The sequence below is a fragment of the Chiloscyllium punctatum genome, chromosome 38, assembly GCF_047496795.1.
Source record: "Chiloscyllium punctatum isolate Juve2018m chromosome 38, sChiPun1.3, whole genome shotgun sequence".
Taxonomy (NCBI): domain Eukaryota; kingdom Metazoa; phylum Chordata; class Chondrichthyes; order Orectolobiformes; family Hemiscylliidae; genus Chiloscyllium; species Chiloscyllium punctatum.
This window is the reverse complement of record NC_092776.1, coordinates 38,773,686-38,789,292: the sequence shown is the minus strand read 5'-3', so window position 1 is coordinate 38,789,292 and position 15,607 is coordinate 38,773,686. Positions and strand designations below refer to the sequence as shown.

The 15,607-nt window shown below is 39.4% G+C and overlaps 1 protein-coding gene across 11 annotated transcripts in view; it reads right to left on the bottom strand.

Moving 5' to 3' along the window:
• jakmip3 (Janus kinase and microtubule interacting protein 3) overlaps positions 1-15,607 on the bottom strand; it is a 383,498-nt gene that overhangs the window by 25,648 nt on the left and 342,243 nt on the right. Inside the window, exon 24 of one of the 11 annotated variants that reach the window (XM_072557645.1) lies at positions 14,396-15,220. The exons of the other annotated variants lie outside the window; for them this stretch is intronic. The gene's annotated coding sequence lies outside the window, so the exon portion shown is untranslated. Of the gene's footprint in view, positions 1-14,395; positions 15,221-15,607 lie in introns of those variants that run through there. 11 annotated transcript variants of the gene reach the window in all.

Below are 15,607 nucleotides of genomic sequence, written 5' to 3'. Positions count from 1 at the left end.
GCAATCTTGTCCTACTTACCAGCACTAAATCTACAGTCATGCAAGTCATGGCTCACACAGTGAAAATATATTTTGAGTGAATCCCTGTTACTAACTGACCATAATGGGGTATGAAGGGCTTTTGCCTGAAACGTCGATTTCGCTGCTCCTTGGATGCTGCCTGAACTGCTGTGCTCTTCCAGCACCACTAATCTAGAATTATCTGAACCAGTACTGACTTTTGAGGTGGGTTGACTAATGTATATTTTAAAGTGTGATATGTGTAGCGATCCAGAGATGCTGGACTTTTAATTATAACTGTACATACATTTATTTCTTCAGTAGATCTAGGTGGCCTGGCCGACAATCTATCATGGAGCGTCTCTCAAAGGTATTCCATCACTGGCCAGTAGACAACACATATATGCAACAGAGAATGGATTGTTCCCTGATTTACAGCCCACTCAAGATCAGAAATGATGTGAGGTGTTTTTATAGTATGACAAGTCATTTCAGTCTGTAAAGTGTCATATATATTTACAAGTGTGCAATTCATTTCAAATCATTTCACAGCAAGTGTAAAATAGCTTTTCTGTGGAGTATATTGCTCTACAGTACTTTTGACAGTGATAGTTATATGAATCAGTCAGCAGCAAATTGCCTTTTCCTTCTTTGGCTAAATTCTCCAGCACCGAAGAGATACACACACAATGGTATCATTGTTAATGGATAGCAACTCCAGTTTCGAGTGAAAACACTTCTTCAGTACATGAATTTGAATAGTCTGTTTGGTATTTATTCACGTTATTGTTTAAATTAAAGATAGAGCTCCCAGAAATTAAATGTGGTGTATAAATATGAAGTAAATCAAATAAATCAGAAAGGTAGCAGATTGGTCTGCTAACCCATGCTAACCCACTCAATATCGGAAGGACCCTAGAATAGATGACATTATCCTTTAAGGACAGTTAAAAATCAGGCAGACTGTCTGCTCCTAATTACTAGCCAGTGTGTCTGCTTTGTTTTTAAAAGCAATGATTAGAATCAGCTCTCCAAATCATTTGAAATCATTGATGCTTAAGCTCACACATGAAGAATGTGCACAGGTGAGATATTAATAGACTACTGTAGAATCACATTTCAACTCTATCAGATAAAAAGGGAGATAAATGGTTTGAAAAGAAAGAGAAGACAGAGAAGAATGGTACAAATACCAGTAATTTGTCTGGCTGTAACATAACACTTACTAAAATACAACTGCTGGTAATACTCTTCGGATCGCAGGCAGATCACCGCTCAGTTAACTGAACATTAATAAAGTTACATCAGACTCATTTTCACTGATTCAAGTCATTTTTCACAGTGATGAGGCTTTAAGAGTTCTGAAAGAGTTAATTACAGAAATAGATGTCACTAGTTGTGGTGTTGCAGTGAATTCACCAATTGTAGTATTCGTTGGGCAAGTTTTTGATGTCCATGATGTTGAGTTAGTGAACATAGGCAATCTGCTGGCCTCATAACAGGTGAAAGAAAAAACAAACTTGGATTCATAAGGAGAGGGTGGTTCAAACATAAGCAATTTTCACCAACTGTAAAATTACATCAATTAAAATAGTGCTGCTGGAAATTAATCGAGATTGATTGCTATGATTGGTTTACAACTCCATTACAATTGTATCAGGCAACTACTTGGATGGCACAAAATAAATGAATGGATATTAATCCTTTTGCATTAAGTTATTCTTATATTCCTAGATTTCTGAACCGTTTACATTCTTGTCAATTCCCAAACTGACTTATGATGAGAGTTTGACTAGGTTGGGATTGTTTTCACTGGAGTTCAGATAAATGAAAGGATACTTATAAAATATTATACTCATAGATATTTATAAAATTCGAACAGACAAGACAGGGTAGATACCCGGAGGATGTTCCCGATGGTGGGTGTGTCCAGAATCAGGTGTCTCAGTCTTAGGATTTGGGGTGGACCATTTAGAATGGAGATAAGGAGATATTTCTTCACCCAAAGAGTGGTGAGCCTGTGGAACTCGTTACCACAGGTAGTAGTTGATGCCAAAACATTGAATGCATTCAAGAGACAGCTAGATATAGCACTTAGGGTGAATGGAATCAAATGTTATGGGGAGAAATCAGGATTAGGCTATTGAATTGGATGATCAGCCATGATGGTGGTGAATGGCAGAGCAGGCTTGAAAGGCCAAATGGCCTTCTCCTGCTACTATCTTCTATGTTTTTATGATCAGCTTATATTTCTTCAGTGGTGCTGATTGAAGGCTAAATCTTTAGGGATACTAGAAGAAAAACCCTGCCCCTCTTTAAATAATACCTTTGGCTCATTTATGCCACCTGAATGTAAAAACAAGACTCACCTAAAACATGGCACCTTCAAAAGTGCATCACTCTCAGATAGGGGATGAAAAACCAGAGTTAAAATTAGTAGTAATTGGAAATAAAAATATTGGTTTTACTGGATTTCCATTTGAAATATGTGTCATTTGCTAGTTTTGCTGGTTTTCCCTTGTTTCAGCCTAGATTATATCGTCTAGTCCTAAGTAAGTGCTAAATTAACAACCTCCAACTCACATGCAAAAAAAGCCACCTCTGGACCAAGGCTAATAATTGAAGGAAAATACGAAGTAAAGAAAGAAGGTTCTTGCATAGTTGATAAGTAGCATGTGGAATGATAGGCTCTGAAGAGGAAATAAAATGGCACAGTTTAAATAAATCTAATATGTAATGTAGTCAAGACTCATATTTTTAGTCAGATTACTTTAGCAAAGTGCACTAGGACCCTTGCTTCCCTTGCATTAGTTTCCAGAATAATATTAGCAAAAGTTTGGTGTCAGGTTATCTTCCCAGAAATTTCATCTACTATGAAGCACTATAAAACACAGAAAAGCTAAAAATGCACAAGGAAATAAGTGAAGAAATGTATTGATACAGAACAAAAGTGGAACCCTTTCTAAAATTTTACAATGATTTAACAATCAACCACCAATAAGATGTATTGTGACACAACATTCTTCACGACTGACCCATTTCTAAATTTCTTCCCATCCTTACCTACCTTCCCATCCTTACCTACCTTCCCATCCTTACCTACCTTCCCACCTTTACCCACTTTCCCATCCTTACCTACCTTCCCACCTTTACCCACTTTCCCATCCTTACCTACCTTCCCATCCTTACCTACCTTCCCATCCTTACCTACCTTCCCACCTTTACCCACTTTCCCATCCTTACCTACCTCCCCATCCTTACCTACCTCCCTCCTCGGATGCTGCCTGAACTGCTGTGCTTTTCTAACACCATTAATCCAGAATCTGGTTTCCAGCATCTGCGGTCATTGTTTATACCTACCTCCCTATCCTTACCCACCTTCCCATCTTTACCTATATACAACCAAGGAACAAGTCTTAGCCACTTATCCCTTCTGGCCTGCTCCATCATTCAATTCAGGGTTGGTCTGATTTTACCTAAACTCTACATTCCAGCATATCCCCAATAATCTTTCATCCCCTTGGTTGTCAAGAATCTATCTACTTCTGCCTTAAAAATAATTAAAGATTCTGCATTCATTCAAATTTTGAGGAAGGGAGTTCCAGAGAATTCCTCAAAAAGTAAAAAAGAAATTCTCATCTCAGTTTTAAATAAGTGACCCCTTCTTTTATAACCCTTAGTTCTAGATTCTCTCACAAGCGGAAACAACCTTTCAACATACACCCAGCCAAGTCCCCTCAGGATCTTTTATTTTAAATTAAGTCACCTCTGACTTTTCTAAACTCCAGTGGATACAGGCCTAGCCTATCTAACCTTTTCTCTTCAGGCAATCTGCTCATTCAAGGTATTAGTCTATTAAATCTTCTCTAAACTGCTTCAAATGCACTAACAACTTACCATAAGTACAGTGATTTAACACAACACACCAGATGTGTTCTCACCAATGCCTTGGAAACTGAAACATAACCTCCATACTCTTGCATTCAATTCTTCTCTCAATAAAGCATAATAATTCTATGAACTTTTATAATTACTTCCCTTACGTGCACACTAGTCTTCTGTGATTCATGTACCAGGACACCCAGATCTCTCTACATCTTGGATCTCTGATGACTCAACGGTTAGATAATAATGTTTTAAATAATTCTTTCCACCAATAAGGACTGTTTCACACTTTCCTACATTGTACTCCATTGCCAGATCTTTGTCCACTGACTTAACTTATCCATATCCCATTGTGTGCTCTGTATGTCCTCTTCACAACTTATTTTAGATTAGATTACTTACAGTATGGAAACAGGCCCTTCGGCCCAACAAGTCCACACCGACCTGCCGAAGCGACCCACCCCCCTACATTTACCCCTTCACCTAACACTGTGGGCAATTTAGCATGGCCAATTCACCTAACCTGCACAGTTTAGTTTTTGGACTGTGGGAGGAAAACGGAGCACCCGGAGGAAACCCACGCAGACACGGGGAGAATGTGCAAACTCCACACATACAGTCGCCTGAGGCGGGAATTGAACCCGGGTCTCTGGCCACTGTGAGGCAGCAGTGTTAACCACTGTGCCACCATGCCTCCCACTAGGTCATTTTCTGACCTATCTTTATGTCATCAGCAAATTTAGCTAACAAATCTTCAATCCCTTCATCCAAATCATTTATATAAATTGTAAAGAGGTGAGGCCCCAGCACTAACTGCTATGGTATACCCTTCATGACTTCTTGCCAGCCTAAAAGCGTCCATTTATTCCTGCTCCCTGTTTTCTATTAACTAGTCAAACCTCTAACCATGCCAATAGGTTACCCTCTACACCATTAGTTTTTATTTTCCACAATTACATTTGATGTGGCATTTTATCAAATGCCTTCTGGAATCTAAGTATGCCTTCTCAAAATCTATCTTTTTATCATACTCTAATTTTTCCCTCTTTATTAATCTTTTAGTAATTCTTTGCTGCTTTTGATATTCTGTCCAACCTTCTGATCTGACATTGATCTTTACAGAATTGCATGTCTTTTCTTTGAGTTTGATACTAATTTATTGGAATTCTTTGAAGAAGTAACTTGTGCCATAGATGAAGGAGAATCTGTGGAGCAAATTTGTTGATTGACTGTGAACAAGTTTTTTATGGCAACAAACTGATGTCTCATGCAAGATAAGGTCATAATTTGTCATTGTACCCTGACATCTTTGGTGCAGCCTCTCTGATTGAATAAACAGGTTTGCATTTGCTGCTGATCTTTGACTCTGATAAAGTCTTTATTCGAATTGACTATTGTGGAACAAGTGTTATTTCCTCATGCCCAGAAAATCCTTATAACAAACAGGCTTGTTTTGGTGTTGGTCAGGGCAGTTCAGGTCAAATTTACGTCATTTTGAGCATCATTCATAATGCTATTACCTACACGTTGTTAGCCACACTGACTCAGCAACCATGACACACAGAGATGGTTAACATGGCAATGAGTTGATGTGGAAGAAGTGCCTAACTTTCCACAACCTGTACATAATCAATCCACATGAATGACTTATGCATTGGATTATGTTATCATAAAGTAAACAATTTAATTTGAACTTTAGTCATCAGAGATCCAAGATGTAGAGAGATCTGGGTGCCCTGGTACATGAATCACAGAAGGCTAGTGTGCATGTAAGGGAAGTAATCATAAATTTCATAGAATTATTATGCTTTATTGAGAGGAGAATTGGAATCCTAGGAGAAGCCAAACAGAGACAGGCACAAGTGTTCCTAAAAGCATGGCATTCCAACCAGAACTCTAGCAACAAACACATCAAGTTAGATCCCATCCCCTGAGAAAAGGAACCGGAAATAACATCACCAGAGGAAATGACATCACTACAGGAAATGGCATCACCAACCCAAAGTAATCCAAACATATAAATAGAAGGCAGGAATTAGTAGTATAGCTTTGCCTGCAGGCCCACAAGGGTGATAAAATCTTATAACAATATTGAAAGGATATGGGAATGAGTGGATTAGAATTATTTGTTCATCTGAAAGTATATTGGGAAGTCAATGCTTGGGGGCCAAATGATCTGTCTCTATGCTTTAATATGCAATATACTATATCCTTTTATTGTCACTTGTACTCCATTGTTCAAGTACAGTGAAAAGCTTTTACAATGTCTGTCGTCTTATGATGACATCTTAGGTAATTTACTACTTTTACAAATATCACTGTAACGAGAGAAATATAATTGACAAATATTTACATGATGTCTGCTTGAGGTACTTGGCTCATTTCCACAAAGGCAGAGAAACCTAGAAAAATATATTTAATGAAGTGTTTAAAATGATAAATGGTTTTCACTGAAATGAACAAGAGGGACCTCTCCCTCTGGTCAAAGCATCAGTGATGATGGCTCATCGATTCATACTGAATGAAGAGGCATAATTATGAAAAATGTCTTTATGCAGAATGTTTAGAATATGAAATATTCTGCATTGAGAGTAATTGAGTGCAAGAGGATACATGTTTAAATGAAATCTAAATAAACAGTTTAAGTAGAAGTTATATGAAAGGACCAGAGCAGTGGGAGTATTTCTCAATTGCTTCACTGGAGACAAAAATGGAGCAAAAGCTTCCTCCTATGTGTTAATTTACAGTTATTTTCCAATTTTGCAAGATTATTGATTTGTATCCCTCTAACAGTATTGGAATTCTGTGTTGGATGGGGTACTGATTTTTCACTGTGCAAGCAGCTGAATTAACATCAGCCAATAAAATCATTAATTCAAAGTATCTTTGGTCCTGTGGCATATTCAGTCATTTCTCTAATTAAATTGGGGCCAGTAATTCTTCTAAGGCATTCCTTTAATTAGCTCCACGCCTCTGTGCAAAATACATGAAAATAGAACAGACCAATTGCAAAGGGATGCTTAACTGTTTTCAACTGATTGGTTTTTAAAGGTGTCCTGATGGTGACCCTCAGTTTTTGATAGAACATATTGAATGTTTCATACAGATTACAGATTTTGTTAATGGCTCCATAAACAGTAAATTTATATACAATCAAAATTCTTCTAAATGAAAGAATGAGAAAGGCAAGTATAAAGTAGGTAACCATCCACATTTGAATGGTGACTAAATTAATGCACTGGATGATCCAGCAGAACTTAATTTTACCCAAAAACCAACAATAAAATGTTATTTGTGTTCTATTATTCAATTACTCACCTAAAAATTGGAATATGGGGCAGATTCTTCTTAATGGAATGCTATTTTGTTTGCCAATGAATTAAAATTAAACTGTGGCTACAGTACAATTATATTATGGTTGCCACCAATTGTATGTGGGGCACATTTGTCTATAGATCGCAAGTGTCTGATCATACAATATAACCCTGATAACATGGTTCAACATTTCCACAGAAAGCCCTTATAAAAATAAGCTGCTGATCACGGTAGCACAGTGGTTAGCACTGCTACCTCCCAGTGCCAGAGACCTGGGTTCAGTTCCAACCTCAGGCAACTGTCTGTGTGGAGCTTACACATTCTCCCCGTTCTGCGTGGGTTTCCTCCCACAATCCAAAGATGTGCAGGTTAGGTGAATTGGCCATGCTTAATTGCCAGTAGTGTTAGGTGAAGGGATAAATGTAGAGGAATGGGTCTGGGTGGGTTGCTCTTCGAAGGGTCGGTGTGGACTTGTTGGGCCGAAGGACCTGTTTCCACACTGTAAATAATCTAATCTAATAGGTTCAAGTATCATTTTACTTGAATAAAGGAGACAAACAATTCACCCTTTTGTCTACCTTGATTCTTGCTTTATAAGTACTCAATTAGAGCTTTGTAATTGTTTTTGAGGGCTCCTTCCTTCAGACAATCTGTGAATATCCCTTCATAGCTAACTGTTGCAAATAAACAGAGCACCTACTTCAATGAAGGGTTTGAAATATTCTAATCTTTCGACAGTCAGTCAAGGTCTCTTGTATTACAGTGGAAGTCTCATAGTCATACAGAATAGAAACAGATCATTCTGTCTAACCAGTCCATGCAGGTCATATTCTGAAATTAAACTAGTCCCACCTGTGCTTGACCCGTATCCCTCCAAAAAATTCTCATTCACGAACTTATCCAAATGGTTTAAATGTTGTAAACTGTATCCGCATCCACCACTTCCTCTGGACGTTCATGTCACACAAAACCAGTCTCTACGTAAAAAAGTCGCCCCTAAAATCTTTTTTAAAAAATCTTGCTCCTCTCACTTTAAAAGTATCCTACCTAGTATTGAAAACCCCCACCTAGATCAAGAGGCCTTGGGTTCAAGTCCCATCTGCTCCAGCCATGTCGTAACAGTTGATTAGAAAATAACCTTCATGTTCAGTATTCTTTTTATTATTAGGTAGATGTTGAAAGCTGTTTTAATCTTGAAGATTATTAGATGGGTGACACTATCACATATGTTGAAAAGCAAACTTTATTTGATATCTGACATAGACCAATCTGCATTAACTTAACTGGACACCGCACTGCAGTTTGATCTCATAATAGATTGTTAATACAATGTCAAGCTTCTGTTAACTAACATGGATCACTTCTTGGTATCTGAAAGTAAATTAATCTGAAAACTACATAATAGTTTATGATACAAAATTGTCCATATTTCGATGGCATAATTATACAGTGAAACAAGTGTGGGAAAAATTTCTCTCATGTAGAGATGACAGATTAAGCCAAGGAAAATAATGCTATTTCTCTTCAAATCCATAGACAAAGGGAATATGTAATTAATTGAATAGTATCTCCCATCATCTTCATTTCTGTATTTTGATTTATCCAATAATTGAAAAGAATGAGGCCTTACATGCCAGGAAAGGAGCATAAGCATTGACAAGTGACTTCAAATGCGGTAATGCTAACAGCTTTATAAATAGAAAATAGCTCAGCTCAACAAAATATGCGAAGAAGGAGGAAAACAGGTCAAGACAACCATATTTTGCTTACTTGTCCAATATTTTTATTCTTTCATGGATTGTGGACATCATTGGCAAGGACAGCATTTGTTACTCTTTTCTAACTGCTCTTGAAAAGTTGGTGATGAGCCACGTGTGAACCACTGTAGTCCATTCAGTGTTGTAAACACAGAATGGCGTTAAGATGGGAGTTCCAGGGTTTTGATTCAGTGACAGTAATGGAAGACCCTAATACCATAAGACATAGGAGCAGAATTTGACTATTCAGCCCATTGAATTTGCTCCATCATTCAAGCAAGGCTGATATGTTTCTCAAACCTATTCTCCTGCCTTCTCTCTGTAACCCTTGATTCCCCTTACCAATCAAGAACCTTTACTGGATATCTGTCTTAATTACACACAATGACTTGGCCTCCACAGTCATCTGCGGCAATGAGTTCCATGGATTAACCACCCTTGGGTGACACAGTGGCTCAGTGGTTAGCACTGCTGCCTCACAGATCCAGGGACCTGGGTTCGTTTCCAGCTTCGGACGGCTGTCTGTGTGGAGTTTGTACATTCTCCCTGTGTCTGCTTGGGTTTCCTCTGGTGCTCCGATTTCCTTCCAGAATCCAAAGATGTGCAGGTCAGGTAAATTGGCCATGCTAAATTGCCAATAGTGTTCAGAGATATGTAGGTTAAGTGTATTAGTTAGGGGTAAATGTAGAGTAATGGCAAATGGGTTTGGTGGGATACTCTTCAGAGGGTCGGTGCGGACTTGTTGGACTGAAGGGCCTATTCCCACACTGTTGGGATTCAATGACATTATGATTCTATGGCTAAAGAAATTCCTCATCATTTCAGTTGTAAAGGGTCGTACCTTCACTTGGAGGTGGTGCGCTCTGGTCCGAGTCTGTCCTACTGGTGGAAACATCTTCTCCACATCCACTTTATCCAGGCATCTCAGTATTATGTAAGTTTAAAGAGATCCACCTCATCCTTCTAAACTCCTTTGAGTACAAACCCAGGATTCTCAACCACTATTCAAATGGCAAGCCCTTCATCCCTAGGATCATTCTTTTTAACTTGGTCTGGATTCCTCCCAATGCCAGCACATTCTTCCTTAGATATGGGGTCCAAAACTCCTCACAGTATTCCAAACGTGGTCCGACCAGAGCCTTTTACAGCTTCAGCAGACCATCTCTGCTCTTGTATTCTAGCCCTCTTGAGCTAAATGCTAATATTGGATTTGCTTTCCCAGCTGTTTAGAAAATAGTCTACACCTAACAAAGTGCATAAACTCACATTTCCCTACATTATATTCCATCTGTCACGTATTTGCCCACTTTCCTAGACTGTTCAAGTCCTTCTGCAGCCTCCCTGTATCCTCAACACCACCCGTCCCTTCACCTATCTTATTGTCATCTACAAACATAGAAAGAATCCCCTCAGTTCCTTCATCCAGATTGTTAATATATACTATGAATATTGTGGTCCCAACACTGACCCTCTCGAACTCCAGTAGTTACCAGTTGCCATTTGGAAGAAAGCCCCTTTATCCTTACTCTCGGCCTTCTGCCAGCCAGCCAATCCTCTATCCATGCCAGTACTGCGCTCCTAACACCATGGGGTCTTATCTGATTTAGCGGCCATGATATAGTCAGCTTGGTTTGTGGCTTGGAGGGGAATTTGCAGGTATTGGTGTTCACACGCACACACGCACACCTACACACACACCTAGTGCCCTTGTCCTTCTGGATAGTAGAGGTTGAGAGTTTGAAAGATGCTTTCGAATTAGCCTTGGTGAGTTACTGCAGTGCATCCTGTAGATGGTATGCTGCCATTGTATGTCAATGCTTCCCTGGATGGTGTGGAGTTTCTTCAATGTTATTGCAGCTGCACGCATCTATGCAAATGGAGAGTATTCCATCACCTACTGTTAGCAAAAGATATCAAGGATCTGGGGAAAAGGCATGTGAGACAAGGTCAAAGATTAGTCATGATCGCATTAAATTCTGGGACAGGCTTGAGGACGTATTCTCACTGCTATGCTCCTCAGGTATGAATCACATATAAAGAGATCTTTCCCACATTACTCACATTAACTTCAGGAAGAAAACTCAGTCCGAGTCTTTGCCTTTAAGTATTTTGTATTGACTCCAATTGAAAAGGGTAAGGCTGAATGTATGTCTATCCACCCTGCCCCAAAGGAAGAGCAAAGACTGAGATTTTCATAAATTCAAATTAAGACTTAAGAAACTCTGGCTGCTGAAGAAATTAGATAAAATGATAATTGTCTGTAATTCACATCTCTTTTAAACCAATTTTGTTTCTCCTGTTCTCCGAATATTGGTTGACATGGAAACTCCAGCAAGAGGAAACACAGGTGAACAACTGGGTTAGCTTGTAAGGCTAGGTAGATGCCCCATGTTCTACTCTATCGTCCCTAGGTTTAACAGGTTACAGTAGCAATCTAGTATGCCACAGCACCATCTGGTGCCAGGAAATTTCTATGTTAATGGAGAGAGAATATTTTAACTGTTCAAGCAGATGACAAAGTGACATCTGACTCTTCATCATGATATCTCCAACCTGGATTCAGGGATGTTTGCTTTAAAACTGACAATAATATTTAAAGGAGATCATTCACAAGTCTCACTTCAACACATGAAAACTTTAAATTTTACAACTAATGTCTGTAAATTTCTGATAAATGTGAATTTATAAACCCAGGTTCATTCATACTCGTATTCAGGATGGTTCTCTGGGGAATGGATACGGCTGTAAAGTTTGAGTAGCAAATTAAACTTACTGAGGTTATTAGACATTAATACTTGGCACTTTCTGCCAGCAGATAAAGGAGGCCAGTGAATGTACTTTTCTGAGTTTTTGAAACTTTTAATTTATTACTGCACAACAGTAAAATAATCCTCTATTCACAGTTTTATTGCAGCTTCTAGTACTGTTCGCTTTTAATGCCACCAAGGGAAAGGCTGATGTAAACATACTCAGGCTCTAAATCCCTGTAGGTCTCAAATTCATTGGAGCTATTGTTTTTAATGATTTAATGTTACATCTTACAAAGACAAGACTGCTTACTGAAGGCAAAATTCTGCAATAATGTACCTTTGAGATACAATCTGTTGTATTCCATCACTTTAGGTTCAAATGCAGTTTGTGATCTTGTAAGTTGCATGTTTCTCAACAGATTGTGACTCCATTCTTTGACAATTGCAGCTGTTTTTGTACTTTTCAATGGCTGTTTAAATTTCCAGGCCCTGTGCAGAAAGTACCACTGGAACCAGATTTAAGATGATGGATGGCAATCCAATTTATGAAGAGCATTTCTCATTGTACATGCATAGTACAGCTTGATCAAAGACTGTTATTTGTAAAGTGCAAAATTCCATTGGCACAAATGCACTACATTGTTCATTGAGCATTGCACCAAGTTTATTGACTAAAACTGCAGTTACTTAAATGAGCAACCATGACCAATAAATGGACTAACAACTATTTTATTAAAGGAAAAGTTGTTGGGCCGAAGGGCCTGTTTCCATACTGTAGAGAATCTAATCTAATCTAGAACGGGGGAGAAGGACAAGAAGTTGTAATTTTTAAAAAGGGGCAGCACGGTGGCTCACAGCACCAGGGACCTGGGTTTGCTGGCAGGTGGGACTAGATTGGGTTGGAATATCTGGTTGGCATGGATGAGTTGGACTGAAAGGTTTTAGATTAGATTAGATTACTTACAGAGTGGAAACAGGCCCTTCGGCCCAACAAGTCCACACCGCCCCGCCGAAGCGCAACCCACCCATGCCCCTACATCTACCCCTTACCTAACACTACGGGCAATTTAGCATGGCCAATTCACCTGATCTGCACATCTTTGGACTGTGGGAGGAAACCGGAGCACCCGGAGGAAACCCACGCAGACACGGGGAGAATGTGCAAACTCCACACAGTCAGTCGCCTGAGGCAGGAATTGAACCCAGGTCTCTGACGCTGTGAGGCAGCAGTGCTAACCACTGTGCCACCGTGCCGCCCATTTATTTACATGCTGTACATCTATGATTCCTGCATCAGGCAACTGTCTGTGTGGAGTTTGCACATTCTCCCTGTGTGTCTGCGTGGGTTTCCTCTGGGTGCTCCAGTTTCCTCCCACAATCCAAAGATGTGCAGGTTAGGTGGATTGGCCATGCTAAATTACCCATAGTGTTAGGTGCATTAGACAGGGGTAAATATAGAGTAGGAGAATGGATCTGGGTGGGTTACTCTTTGGAGGGTTGGTGTGGATTGGCCGAAGGGCCTGTTTCTATACAGTAGGGAATCTAATCTAAAAGTCTTGCCCAGTTGTAAGAAGTGAAACATGTGGATTGAGAGAGCTTTACAAAGCATCAAAATGATAAGAGCTACAACAAATGATTTTTACAAGCAAAGAGAAAAAGAGTGATAATGGGGACTATGGACCTAGCAAAGGCAGATTAATCATAAATAAAGGAAATTACTTTGTAGCCATGTTTAAAGTCAAAAATGAGGCCAACTACCAAGGAACATTGAAAAGTTAAGGAAAACAATTAAATAAATTTAGTAAAAAGATTGTAATTAATTTAGTTTAGATGTTCAGATGGACAAATTTGTGGAACCTGCTGTCATCCCAAGTAGTAAAAATAAATAAGATGGTTCTTATCATTTTTAAAATGCTTCCAAATTCATCAACTGTGCCTCTGACTCAGAAAACTGTAAATGTTAAAATGCAAACTCAGCTGGACTTTATGTGCCTCTAACAGGCATAGTTACTGTGGGGAGGTGTCTGTATATAATAGGTCAGGAAGTAAGGCCGACCCCCTCTTGAGCTTATCCCCACAATATAATGGATGGATAGGTGCCAAAATTAGCTGTCCATTTGCCATATTGAAATAAATAATTTAAGGTCAGCTTGGCTTATTAGTAATCATACTGATCTGATAATACGCAGTGTGAGCCAAACACAATGAGCTGTTTTATTACTGCCTAGCTGTAAAAGGGAGTGGGGAACACCTAATGTGGTGGTGGGAGGGAGTTGCCTTGCATGCTTTGGGGCCACTACTATCAAGATATCACCCCACCCATCCTTCTGTTACCTGTCCTCCAAAACACAGCCTCCCACCGAGCTCTCCCTGCTTCCCACGCGCCTTGTTTCCTCGCTGCCTTAAAACGCAGGAATTGCCTTTCTAGGAAGCCATTGTCTCTTCTTTCTGTTCGTTCCTGCAGTACTGGAGCAGCCAACCAATCAGATTAGTGGGCACCTCCCAAGGGTGAATCTCCCTCCCAGTGAGGGAAGTCCTGCTTGTTTAAGCCTATAACTTCGAGAGAGTTTATTTTGGAGATTGCATTAAGTTTCACCCAATCTGATTTATTTCAAAATATATACTTTAATCATAAAATTTGTGACAAAAAATACATTGCAAAACATTTTAGTTTAAACATTAAAGAATTTTCAATAAAATTCAGCTTCAAATCCAATACAACATGTTCTACATTTAGATGCCTCAATATATTTGATTTAATGCTTACAATTCACATATCAGGAACACTGTCTGAGGGCAAACATTTCAAATTGAAAAGAATAGAAGGAACAAACCTTTCTCCTTGCACCATGTCCCACACTGAGGTGCCTCATTACTATTTTAATACTCTTGACAGATATAAGTTATTTGTAAAATGTACAGCCCAAGATATAGTTCTACAATTTCTACTCCCTTGGTATTTTCTAATCAATCTATTCTGAGATGTCAGTACACACCCCTGGAGCAAGTCAGACTTGAACCAGGCCTTCTGGTTCAGAGGTAGGGGCATTACCATTGCACTACAAGAGCTATTTCTACCTCCTTGGTATACTATGCCTGACAGGCTTCAGCAAGTGACCTTGGACCTATTGTGCCTGTGTGGTGGTGCTCCAAGCTTTAGTGCATCACTCAGCATATAGTCTTGGACTTTGAAATGTGCCCATTTTCAAAATTCAGTTGAGGTCAACTCTTTGCAGTGCAAGATCAGAAGCTTTGCATTGTAAGACTAAAGAGTATCTGTCACTGAGTTTGTAGTCCTCCAGCTGGAGTTGATGTTTGTCTCGCTGTATATCCCTAGGAACATCCTGTAGAGTAGAGTCCGGTGTAAAGCAGCTGCTTGGAATGAGCCTTGATCAAAAACTGCTGTATTTCTCTCCAGTCCTTCTTTGCAAGAGGTGGCAACAGTCTCCTCTCCAGCACAGTCAGCATGATGGCAACATGTGGCAGGGTGAGATTTTGGTCATGTAGAAATATCTGATGGGAAGGTTAGAATTTGTCAAGTTATGTCTTGGTGCTTGTTAGTACATTCAAGTGATCAGACATTCTGCTTTGACAGACCTTGATAGTCTGCTCAAGAAATAGTTCAATAGGATCTGCCATCTCCTTTTCACATAGTGCTTCAAGCATGTCACATGCTGACCATTAGCAGAAAGTGAAGACTGCAGATGCTGGAGATCAGAGTCAAAGAGTATGCATGATGGTCTTGTGGTCAAAGGTGTTTTCCTGCACAAACCTCTCCAAGGGGGATAGGTTGTATGGCAGATCTAACTACCTGGAGCATTTAGTGGCAATTTGACTAGACTCCTGCTTTGTCTAATCAGATGGTACCACACTAACTTGGGTATTGATAAGGTGGAACAT